Raw genomic sequence first — 13,450 nt, 5'->3', positions numbered from 1 at the left:
CCCGGGAGGTGGTTTCTTTTGTGATAATGAAAATGTTATAAAATTGATTGTAGTCATAGTTGCACAACTCTGTGAATATTCTAAGAGCCATTAAATCATACACTTTAAATGTGTGAACTGACCCCAAATAGCCAAAGCAATCCTGAAAAAGAAAAGCAAAGCTGGAGGCATCACAATTCTGGACTTCAAGTTATATTACAAAGCTGTAGTCATCAAGACAGTATGATATTTGCACAAAAACAGACACATAGATCAATGGAACAGAATAGAAAACCCAGAAATGAACCCACAACTCGGTGGTCAACTAATCTTCAATAAAGCAGGAAAAAATGTCCACTGGAAAAAAGACAGCCTTTTCAACAAATGGTGTTGGAAAAACTGGACAGCAACATGCAGAAGAATGAAAGTGGACCACTTTCTTACACCATACACAAAAATAAATTCAAAATGGTTGAAAGACCTAAATGTGAGATAAGAAACCATCAAAATCCTAGAGGAGAACACAGGCAGCAACCTCTTTGACCTCGGCCGTAGAAACTTCTTAGCAGACATACCACCAGAGGCAAAGGAAACAAAAGCAAAATGAACTATTGGGTCTTCATCAAGATAAAAAGCTTCTGCACAGCAAAGGAAACAATCAACAAAACTAAAAGGCAGCCTGTGGAATGGGAGAAGATATTTGTAAACTACATATCTGATAAAGTGTTAGTATCCAAAATTTATAAAGAACTTATCAAACTCAAAACCCAAAAACAATTAATCCAGTTAAGAAATGGGCAGAAAGGGTGCCTGGGTGGCTCAGTTGGTTAAGCGACTGCCTTCGGCTCAGGTCATGATCCTGGAGTCCCTGGATCGGGTCCCGCATCGGGCTCCCTGCTCGGCAGGGAGTCTGCTTCTCCCTCTGACCCTCCCCCCTCTCATGTGCTCTCTCTCAAATAAATAAATAAAATCTTAAAAAAAAAAAAAAAGAAATGGGCAGAAGACATGAATAGACATTTTTCCAAAGAAGACATCCAGATGGCTAATAGACACATGAAAACATGCTCCACATCACTCATCATCAGGGAAATACAAATCAAAACCGTGATGAGATACCACCTCACACCTGTCAGAAGGGCTAAAATTAACAACAGAGGAAACAACAGAGGTTGGCAAGGATGCAGAGAAAAGGGAACCCTCTTAACACTGTTGGTGGGAATGCAAACTGGAGCAGCCACTCTGGAGAAGAGTATGGAGGTTCCTCAGAAAATTAAAAATAGAACTACCCTATGGTCTAGCAATTGCACTACTAGGTATTTACCCAAAGGACACAAATATACAGATTCGAGGGGGTACATGCACCCCAATGTTTATAGCAACATTATCAACAATAACCAAACTATGGAAAGAGTCCAAGTGTCCATCAATTGATGAATGGATAAAGAGGTAGTATATATATAATATTCCATTGCATGTATATGCATTGGACTATTACTCAGCCATCAAAAAGGATGAAATCTTACCATTTGCAACAATATGGATGGAGCTAGAGAGTATTATTCTAAGCAAAATAAGTTAGAGAAAGACAAATACCATATAATTTCACCCATATGTGGAATTTAGGGAACAAAACAGATGACATGTGGGAAGGGGAAAAAAGAGAGGGGGGGAGGCAAACCATAAGAGACTTTTTTTTTTTTTTAAGATTTTATTTATTTCTTTGAGAGAGAGAGCAAGGAGGAGCAGAGGGAGAGGGGGGACAAGCTGACTCTGCACTGAGCATGGAGCCTGACACAGGACTCGATTCTGAGACGCTGAGATCATGACCTGAGCTGAAATCAAGAGTTGGAGACTTAACCCACTGAGCCACCCAGGTGCACCCATAAGACACTTTTAATGATAGGGACACCTGGGTGGCTCAGTTAAGCATCTGCCTTTGGCTCAGGTCATGATCCCAGGGTCCTAGGGTCGAGTCCTGTGTCAGGCTCCCTGCTCAGCAGGGAGTCTGCTTTTCCCTCTGCCCCTCCCCCCACTCATGTTCTCTCTCTCTCCCACTCTCTCTCTCTCTTTCACTTTCTCAAATAAATAAAATCTTTAAAAGAGAGAGAGAGATGTTTATCCTACAGATGTTTATAAAGAGGATCCTGTAAAACGTAGTAAATGACAGTCCCAATGATATCCTTCAATAAATGCAACAACACTTAAATGAGGATATTCTTAGAATACTCTTTAACACAGGTTAGGAATAAATAAATGCAAACCCACCCTCTGGCTTAATCAAAGAATGCACTCTGGGGAAATAGATTGCACACCTTGCAGAAGTACTTTCCTAATTGTTTCTCTCATCCTATTTCTTTTTCTTATCTCCCCCTCTTACTTACAAATACAAAGCATGTCTGTTGAGAGAAATAGAGATAAATGAAAAGAGGAAATTAAAATCACCCATAATCTCACCACCTAGAAACTATCACTGTTAGCATTTGGGTCCTTGAAATTGGAGATAACTAGTATTGGGAAAAAAGGCTTTTTTTTAAAGGAAATCCACTCAAAACAAGACCCAGTATGTCATAGTAAATAGTGTTTGGGGTGGGGAGGAAAAGGTTTGATTTGGATTCTGTCTGGGAAAACAAAACTAAAAATTATGAAAATGTATACATTTATATTGTTTTTGCAAGTGTTAGTGAATCAAACTTTTAGAGATGTGTGATTTTATAACTATATTTGCTTGATAGCCTAAGTAGATAGCCTTATTTCCTTCTTTGCCCTTACAGCACAATTCCATAAAGAGTGTTGTTCTTACAAATATATTTGAGTATTTCACCCATTTTCCAAGGGCCGAGCTTATCTTTGCTAAATACAGAGTGTCGGTGAGCTCAAGATTACACTCACTGATATAGCCATACAATGGAATATTATTCAGCCATAAAAAGGAGTAAAGTACGGACACATGCTACAACACGAATGAACCTTGAAAACCTTATGTGAAGTGAAAGGCCAATCACAAAAGACCACATACTGTATAATTGCGCTTATGTGAGATTTCCAGAATAGGCATATCCATAGAGACAGAGAGTAGATTAGTCAGAGAAGGAAAGAATGAGGAGTGACTGCTAATGGGTAAGGGATTTCTTCTTGAGGTCATTAAAATTTTCTGGAATTAGATAGCAGTGATGGCTGCACAACTCTCTGAATGCACTAAAACCACTGAGGTGTATACTTTGAAAGGGTGAATTTGATGATATATGAATAATATCTCAATAAAGATTATACTCCCTGACAACTTCATGGAGAATAGCCATGCTCTGCTCCTAGTAAATGACCCATCTTCATGCACAAATTGAGGACCTTGAGGATGACAAGGGCTAGAAAGCAGCCCATATCATTCCCTGGAGGTGACAGGGAACCACAGACAACAGCTTGAGGACCCCCTCTTGGGGAGTTGTATCTTACTCCTACCCATTTCGTGCCCCTCCCATGCATGGCATAGAAACTGCCAATAAGTTCCTCTGCTAAGGACCCTACATATACTGCTCTTTTATATAATAAACTAATAATTAATGACACGTTTTACTGAATTAAAATGCCACAAAGTTATATAATATGAAAATTATGCCTGCTATCTTACCTGACAATTCCAGAAGCATATAGGCAAGGGCTGAAGGAGATCATGGAAGAATGAAAGCAGCAGTTTCTTGACAGTGGGAGGTTTATTCCTTCTCCTTCTCTCTCTCCTCCTCCTCCTTCTGTTCCTTTATTGTTCTTAAGTTTGCACAATAATTATAATTAATGATATAACTTAGTCCTCTAACACATTTCCCAATTGTATAATTGCATCTTTTTTCTGGGTTAAAACCTTGGTAAGTATCATTTGAAATCACTGTTATTACTTTTAAATCGACAGATGCCGAGAAATGCTGAAGGATCCCCCTCATGTTTATTATTAACATGTGCTCACACTTCGTATACACTGACTACAGAAGATGTCATTTGACTGAAGGGAGGTAACATTCCTTTCCCAGCCTTTCAAGGAATACTTGAAGGATTTCTCAGTGCCTATTGTTAAACCCAGACTTAATGGGGAAAAGAAATCAATTGCCTTACAAATTATTGCAAACTACTGCAGTTGGTTTATAAGCTGGATTTGTATGTGCTCAATAACTCACTTTGAGAGACCAAAGTCACAAGTTCAGTTTCAGTTCCATCTGGTTGTAGTTGTTATTCACATTAGTAGGAAATGTGTTTATTAAAAAAGAAAAAAAAAAAAAACCTCAACAACAACAAAGAACTTAGAACTTGGTCATTCTCCTATCCCTCAATGTCCCCTGTTAAAAGGTTAGACTAAACCAAAACTTTTCTCCATCTAACTTCCACTCATTGGTTATATTTATGACTCTGACATTTCAATAGAATAAATGCAATCCCCTTTCTTCCTGATTATTTTTCAGATCCCTGGAGACAACTATTATACCCTTCATTCATCCATCCATCTTTCATTTCACAAAGACTTTGCGCTCCCCCAAATCTTCATACACTGCTTTCTCCTTAACATTCAGGACTCAGTTCAACTCCTATGTCACCTTTACAGAGAGATCTTTCCTTGTCGTTCTAGTTAAAGGAGACGCTTCTGAGTCACTCTTCACCTGTTCTATTTTATTGTCTTTTTATCATTTATCACTTTCTAAATTTATCCTATCTGGGGGCACCTGGGTGGCTCAGTCAATTAAGCGTCTGCCTTCAGCTCAGGTCATGATCCCAGGGTCCTGGGATCGAGCCCCATATAGGGCTCCCTGCTCGGCGGGAAACCTGCTTCTCCCTCTCTTGCTCCCCCTGCTTGTGTTCCTGCTCTTGCTATCTCTCTCTCTGTCAAATAAATAAATAAAATCTTTAAAAAAATAAATTTATCCTATCTGTTCACATGTTTTACTGCCTGCTTCCCTTAACTAGAATATGAGCCTCGTGGCATCTGGGAACCTCTCTCTTATTCTAATGGAACTGTATGTCCAACATAACCCAGCCATTCCACTCCTAGGTATCTACCCAAAAGAAATGAAAACATTTGTCCACAGAAACTTGCAACATGAATGTTCATAGCAGCTTTGTTCATAATAGCCAAGAACTGGGAACAACCCACATGTCCACAAACAGATGGATAGGAAGCAAAATATACGTCCATACAAGGGAATACTACTCAGCAATGAACTACTGATAGATGAGCAAGATGTATGAACCTCAAAATCTTCATGCTGAGGGGCGCCTGGGTGGCTCAGTTGGTTAAGCGACTGCCTTCGGCTCGGGTCATGATCCTGGAGTCCCGGGATCGAGTCCCACATCGGGCTCCCTGCTCAGCAGGGGGTCTGCTTCTCCCTCTGCCCTCTTGCCTCTTGTGCTCTCTGTCTCTCATTCTCTCTCTCTCAAATAAAAATAAATAAAATCTTTAAAAAAAAAAAAATCTTCATGCTGAGTTAAAGAAGCCAGTCACAGGAGTTGTCCTTTTCTATTCCATTTACTATACAAAATTCCAGAAAATCTTCATCAATCTGTAGTGACAGAAAGCAGATCAGTGGTTGCCTGGACTTGGGGTAAAGAGTTAATGAACTACAAAGACGCATGAAGAATCTTTTTGGGGTAATGAAAATGTTCCCGTCTTTAATGTGCTAGTGCTTTCATGGGTTTATACAAATGTTAAAACTCACCAAATCATACACTTTAAGTGAAGGTACTCTTTTAAAGATATCTATTTATTTATTTATTTATTTATTTATTTATTATTTATTTATCAGAGAGAGAGAGCGAGAGCACAAAGCAGGGGGAGCGGCAGGCACAGGGAGAAGCAGGCTTCCCGCTGAGCAGGCAGCCCAAAGTAGGACTCGATCTCAGGACCCTGGGATCATGACCTGAGCCGAAGGCAGACGCTTAACCGACTGAGCCACCCAGGCGTCCCAGGTATCCTTAAAAAAAAAAAAAAGATTTATTTACTTATTTTAAAGAGAGAGAGGGAGTGGGAGTGGTGGTGGTGGGGAGGAACAGAGGGAGAGGGTGAGTGAGAATCTCAAGCAGACTCCTCACTGAGCATGAAGCCTGACACGGGGCTCAATCTCATGACCTGAACTGAAACAAAGTCAGACACTCAATCCACTGCACCACACAGGTGCCCCTAAAGGAATGTACTTTATTATACATAAATTATATTCCAATTAAGCTGATAAAAACAAATTTTGTTCAGTGAATGCCTTTCTTCCCCTGGGAAATTATTTCCACATCTGGCAAGGTTTAGAGATCTTCATCATTCTCATCACCATCTTCTGAACACAATCCAGGTAGCTCAGGTTCCTCCAAGGGTGGTGCCCAGAACTGGAACCAATACTGTAGATGTGGTTTGAGCAAATTCAAGACACTGGGTCTCTGTTACCTCTACCCTTTTACTAATTTTCATATCAGGCAGTGCCATTTTCAGACTTCCTTATTTATCTCATGTATACTACTTCAGTCAACCTGAATGTTCTGTCAGTGCAGTTTCTATTTCTATGGACCTTTCTGGAAGTCTGCTCACATTGATGACTGACAATGGGTTTGTCCCCTGGGTCATTTCCCAACTGTAGCACCATGTCTTCCTTATCCTATGTTTGTTTAAGTAATCTCTGCGCCCAACATGGGGCTTGAACTCACAACCCCAAGATCAAGAGTCACACGCTCTACCTACTGAGCCAGCCAGGTGCCCCTATCCTAACTATGTTTATAGTTCCCCCTCTAGATACTGAGCTTCTCACTTATCTTACTAAATTTCTCCTTTTGGCTTCAGTCCACCTGCCCACCCTGCCAAGATATTTTATATCCCAAGATACTTTACTTTTATGTCATCTAATATTCTCATTGCTTTATATCATCCACAAATTTAATAAGTGTGTCATCTTTGTCTTCATTCAAGTGGGAGATAAAATTGTTTAGGAGACAAAGGCCAAGGACAGAGCCCTGTGGCTTGCCAATGAAGATTTCCTTTGCAGATGCCACAGATTTATTCATCATTCATCAACATTCTTTGGGTACAGTAGTCCTTCAAACTGCCATGAAGTGGCCTAAGTGTTTTAGTTATATCACATTTCTCCATTGATTCACAAGAATACTTTGAGAGACTTAGATGTCTTGTTGAGAATCCCCTAGACTAGAGATCTATCTAGGACCAGCTTCACTTCTTTGAGGTGTGTGACTTCAGACAAGTAACTTAGTCTCTCTGAGCCTGTTTCCTCAACTGGAAATTATATATAATACCAACTGCACTATACATCTTACAGGATATTTTCAATAGCAAATAAAATGAACATATGAAAATGCTTTCTAAAAATATTTCTGTCCTGGGGCGCCGGGGTGGCTCAGTTGTTAAGCATCTGCCTTGGGCTCAGGTCATGATCCCAGGGTCCTGGGATCGAGCCCCGCATCGGGCTCCCTGCTCCACGGGAAGCCTGCTTCTCCCTCTCCCACTCCCCCTGCTTGTGTTCCCTCTCTCGCTGTGTCTCTCTCTGTCAAATAAATAAATAAAATCTTTAAAAAATTAAATAAATAAAAAATAAAAATATTTCTGTACTTGTCTGGGATTGAGACTCCAAGTCATTTCAATTAGCCAGGTACTTTCCATTCCACATCTCACCCACCTTGACGGTAGGAGGATTACTCTCTGGAACCCTCCTTCTCAACCATGATGGCTCTACTCTTCTCATATTCTAAGCATGGAAATAACATAAGAAATCTGTCAGTATCATACCACCTGCCTTATTAGGCACTTTAAAAAGTCATACTTTGGCAGCAGCTCTTTCTGCCCACGGGTCCTGTCCCTGTGCTTTAATAAAATCACCTTTTTGCACAAATAAATAAATAGTCATACCTTGTCATCCTACCGCCACCACAAAACAAGACCTCATTTGTTTCCTCTGCATTTGTGGGAAAATGCTGGGAACTAACATTCTAACACTACCAGTAATTGGTGATGACCATGGTTTTTTGCTGTCCTTAATTAGATCCTTGTCCTTTAAAATCTCAGCTGAGCTCTCAGAGAGCAACAGCAGAGGATATCAGTTTCTTTTAACGCCACAACCCCCACCCCCACCAACACCGCACCGCCTGCTGTCCTTCCCTCCCATATTTTCCACAGTCAGAATTCTTGTGAGGAGCTTCCATGCCACTTGAGCTTTGTTTATTGATTTTTCAAGATTCCGTCTAATCCTTCCCTAAGGTCTCCCTATATGGAGGAGTGTGCTGGGAGTAAAACTCAAACCATTTGTGACCTGGACTAGATTTAAGTGATGAGTCAAATGAAAAGAAATGGGGCCTAATGGGGACAGCAATGAATTGTCATGCTCTTCCCCCAGTGCCCCAAACCCCAGAGCTGCCTCTGAGAGGCTGAACTGCAGGTGCTGTCACATTTGTCATCTAAAGTGATGTCTCTAATCTGTTGGGTCACCTTGCCATCTGCTTTGTCAGGTGACTCGGGGGAACCAGCTAAGGGATGGAGGTAATAAGCTTCTCACGTTGATGAATGTGAATCTTCCAAGTCTATATCAAATGCACCAATTAAATAGTTTGTACTTTACCTCCAGGAACCCCTGAGCTCACTTGCAGTGTTTTGAGAGGGACAGAGGTGTTACCTGAATACAGCCGCAACTTTTGCTCAGCCCTAACTCTGCTTGCAAGTCCCTTACCCTGATCTGGAATCCAGAGGTGGTCCCCTGAAGCCCAGGGTTACAGCTGAGTGGGAGGGCATGCCTCACAGAGCCAACATCTGCCACTCTGCTTCTTGCTGAGCCCTCAGAAACCCAGTTTTGAGTTTGAAGAATCAATCCAAACCCAGTATAGTACTTAAAGTTCAGGGGCTTTGATCTTTGCTTGGCAAAAGCCCTAAATGCAGAGTTCTAATTTTGTTATTTCCCCATTATCTGCCTTTTTGCATACTAGCCCCAGCCCTGCTCAGCAGGAACTTGCAGTGTTGGACCTTTCTCCCTGGGTTTGGAACCTATTTTCTGATGCCCAGAGTGTGTGTGAAGGGTGGAGGTGGGGTGAAATGGGTTGGGAGAGGGAGGAGGGAAAGTTGTTTAAAGGAAGAAGCAGAACAAGAACAGATTTAAAATGCATGTTGGTTATCTTAAAAAAAAAAAAGGTGCCTGGGTGGCTCAGTCGGTTAAGCGTCTGCCTTTGGCTCAGGTCATGATCTCAGGGTCCTGGGATCGAGTTCCCCATTGGGCTCTCTGCTCAGTGGAGAGTCTGCTTCACCCTCTCACTCTCCCTCTCTGCTCTCTCAAATAAATAAATAAATAATCTTAAAAAAAAAAAAAGGTCTACTTTATTTATCCCTTATTTTAAAACTTTTTCCCAAAGGGCTTTGAAATGGAAAAGTACAAATGACTCCACTCTAACCAAGGCAGTTAAAATTCCTAACGTGGGCCCCTCTGGGTGATACAGGAAACACAGAGCAATTGCTTTCCTGTGTTAAACTTGAACAACTCAAGTTGTCAGTTTGAGAGAAAAACAATATATATTTAAAAGCAAGGTGACTGGGGCACCTGGGTGGTTCAGTCAGTTAAGCTCTGCTTTCGGCTCAGGTCATGATCTCAGGTTCCTGGGATGGGCTATCTGCTCAGCTCACTCTCCCTCTCCCTTAAATAAATAAAATCCTTAAAAAATAAATAAAAGCAAGTTGACTTTCTTGTCACAGCTAGCATAAACCTCAAGCCAGCTAGCCCATTTTACCTTCTTGTCCATAGTAGCTTATTTCAATGGATTATAGCACTAGGATATATCTACCTTTAATGCAGTTATGGGATATTGTGACCATGTTGATGATCTGTTAAAAGTGCTCTAAAGACGTAATGAAGACCCTGTATATTTGCAGGCTCTTAATTTTATGATGGACAAAGCAACCAACAACTGAAATTCAATTAAAAAACAAGGCTTCCTGGGCGCCTGGGTGGCTCAGTTAGTTAAGCGTCTGCCTTCGACTCAGGTCATGATCCCAGGGTCCTGGAATTGAGTCCCACATCGGGTTCCTTGCTCAATGAGGAGCCTCGTTCTCCCTCTTCACCTCCCCCTGCTTCTGCTCTCTGTCAAATAAATAAAAATCTTTAAAAAAACAAGCCTTCCCTTGTTGGTCAAATGTTAGCAGTGGTTTGAACTTCCATTGTAAAGTTTCTTTCCTGGCCCCGCCTGGGGGAAGGGGGGATATGAAATGGCTAAAAATATAAACAAAAGGAAGGAGAGATCAGAAGCTAGATGATCAGATAACTGAAAACTGACTTGGGGTAAGTTTTTTTTTCCCCCCTTCCTTTCTTGAGTAATGACAACTCTACTTTGGATTATGTTCAATACCAAGAAAACAAACAGGCTTTAGGTTATAAAAAGGAACCAAATTTCATTAAATTATATATAGCTTGGTATCAGTATTAACATCCTAGAAAAAAAAGGAATTTGGTATTTAAAACCAAAAAACCTGTTTTCTTCATCTACCAAAATCCAGTGTTAAGTAAAACTTAGTTAAGTAAAAATTAAGGCAGTTTACCAGCTCTATTGAAATGAATATATATTCTCCAATTCATATGTTGTGTCCTAAAGTTCAAGGACAAGTGAAATTAAAATGCACTTCCCACAAAACCGGTGGGTGATATAAATGGTGGATCAAAGGTTCCAGATGCCTCAACAACTCCAACAAAGATTTCTTCCCCCCCACTCCCTGCCAAAAAAAGGCTTCCAACTAGGTCTCGGTAATAAATACTATATAGTACTTTTCTTACTGAAGAGGATGCATTCAAATACTTAATGACTCTATAATCTTGAGATAAAAATTTCATAGGAAACAAAGGGATGCATTACCAAATCTCAAGAGGATTGATTAAAACAACCAACCTGTGGTACCTGGTGGTTCAATCAGTTAAGCATCTGCCTTTGGCTGAGGTTATGATCCCAGGGTCCTGGGATCTAGCCCCAAGTCAAGCTCCCTGCTCACTGGGGAGCCTGCTTCTCCCTCTATCCCTCTCCCTGCTTGTTCTCTCTCTCAAATAAATAAAATCTTAAAAATAAATAAAACACCCTAAGGGGCACCTCGCTGGCTCAGTTAGCTGAGCATGTGAGTCTTGATCCCTGGAGCTATTAAGTTTGAACCCCACACCAGATGTAGAGATTACCTAAAAATAAATTTTAAAACAAACACCCTCAGACAATGTCCCACATACCAAAAATGTGGCCATCTCTATCAGTTGAATTGCTGGGAGAGGTCTTCCTGGTAGAGAGGTCAAGGTATGGCAGGGCCCTTCCTGTAGGTGGCTAGGAAGACCCATTGCTTGGCTGAATCATTATTTCCATGTTAGCTGGAAGTAGGGGATCAAGCATTGGGTAAGGACTCTGCATTCATTGTTTCTGATGCCCCTTTCATGGCTCCTCTTCTCCCCAACTATTGTCCATTTACTTTTAGATGGCTGGATATGAATTATTTTAGCCTTTTCTCCACATCTAGACATAAAATGCCTGCTTCAGATCTGAAACTCTGTGGTCTTTGGGTAAATGTATAATCAAGCAACAAGTGCAAATGAATACCAGCTCCCTTTTTATGAGGAGAGGTATTAAGCATCTGGAAAGGGATGGGGAGAGAGAAGGCTAAGGAATGGGTTTATTGGAGAAGGGAAATTTAAAATTGAGGCTCTAGCTTTTGCTTAGTGTCAGCAAACTCACGTTAAGTGTACGCACACACAGGCATAAGGGAACTCCTTGACATGGAATTGAAAACAAAAGCATTTCCACCTCATATAACAAATTATAGTTGACGTATGTTTGTGTTTTTGCAACATGGTTGGTTTGCACTTGTATAAAGGAGCTTCTTTACCAGGAACCTAAATTTGAACATTAGGGAAAACATACTAGTATGCAACACCAGGAAGAGGAAGTAGAAAGTTTCTTCCCATTTTCCTAGGCACAAGGTCCATTTTTAAGAAAATTTCAAAATAGGGCGCCTGGGTGGCTCAGTTGGTTAAGCGACTGCCTTCGGCTCAGGTCATGATCCTGGAGTCCTGGGATCGAGTCCCACATTGGGCTCCTTGCTCAGTGGGGAGCCTGGTTCTCCCTCTGACCCTCTCCCCTCTCATGCTGTTTCTCTCTCTCTCTCTCAAATAAATAAATAAAATCTTTAAAAAAAATTTTTTTTCAAAATAAGCTGTTTGGCTTTGGCTCACTCCTACTTGGTATGAAAACACCCAGGGCCTTCATGTGACCTTTAGCTACCTAGAGTTACTCAGTACCCTAAGTGCCCTTTGTCTCAAACCTTACCCAGTCCCTCCTTTCTCACTTCTAGCCCTACCAAAACTACTTCTCTCTCACAGAAGGGGGGGACAGAGCTTAGTGGCAGCATCTCTTAAGATAACCAATAGTATGGTAGGTAATATGTCAATGATCAGGGGGTGGACATGTTTTTTTTTTTTTTTGCTACTTACTCATAATTTTAAGCTTTAGGATTTACAAATTAAGTTTATAAATTGATTTGTGAAAAATAAAGTCTTTCAAGTGTGTATCTGATTGTTTTAGAACATACTGTTTCTTTCCATCTATATGTCTCTCTTAATAATACTGTTGTTTGAAGACAATTCAATTTATCCTTGGACTTGAGATTTTTTGTTATCATTATAATGAAAACCTTTCTTTCTGAGATACAGATGGTAAAACTTTTATATGCATGTATCAGCCACCTTACTATTATTAGTAGCCTGCACAAAGGCATTTGGACTAATGGCTAATGAAGAGATGACGTGCTACCAACCTCCCTGCCACTTGTTCATGTACGACTGAATTAAACATTACTAACCACAACCTTCTTTTTAACAAAGTCATTCTCTAGTGTTGCAGAGAAATCAGTGGAATGAAACAAATTGAGTAAATACTTAATTCCCTCATTCTCCCACCCCTGCTCAAGGGTAGGCTCCTTGCAAGGTCCCTCCAAGTCTTCCTAACTAATGATGGATATACCAACTGGCAACTGGTACGGCGACAGTGGTTCCTTTAAGCTGAGTTATGGTTGTTAGCTATATGCTAACTGGCTTTTTCTTACTGGGAAAGTCCTCGGATTAAATTTGGTTTAAAACATCTGAACAAAGACAGTTAGTATTGTAGCCCAACATGTCAATGGCCTTGATTCTTTCCCTCCCTTGTAATAATACCGCTGGCTCCTGTGTAAAAGGAAGGCGACTCTTGACTGGTCCATTTCCTCCACGCCTGATAATGGAGTCAGAAGGAAGCATGCTTCCATATTATTAGTTTATTTCTTCTTAAGTTAGAAGCAAGACAGAGGATGCAGTTCCTACAGGTTTGAATGCTTGATCATACTTAGGTGAGAACTGATGCAGTGAAAGAAAAAAAGCGCTTTAGCCAGAGTGTGCAATGAATACATAGCTCAGATCCAGACACATTCAGGCTTTAAATCTTCACCATGGTTGGCGATTTGTCTCCT

The sequence above is a fragment of the Leptonychotes weddellii genome, chromosome 8 (assembly GCF_054177405.1).
Source record: "Leptonychotes weddellii isolate Sample4059 chromosome 8, ASM5417740v2, whole genome shotgun sequence".
In the NCBI taxonomy this organism is placed as follows: domain Eukaryota; kingdom Metazoa; phylum Chordata; class Mammalia; order Carnivora; family Phocidae; genus Leptonychotes; species Leptonychotes weddellii.
This window is presented reverse-complemented; position numbering follows the sequence as displayed.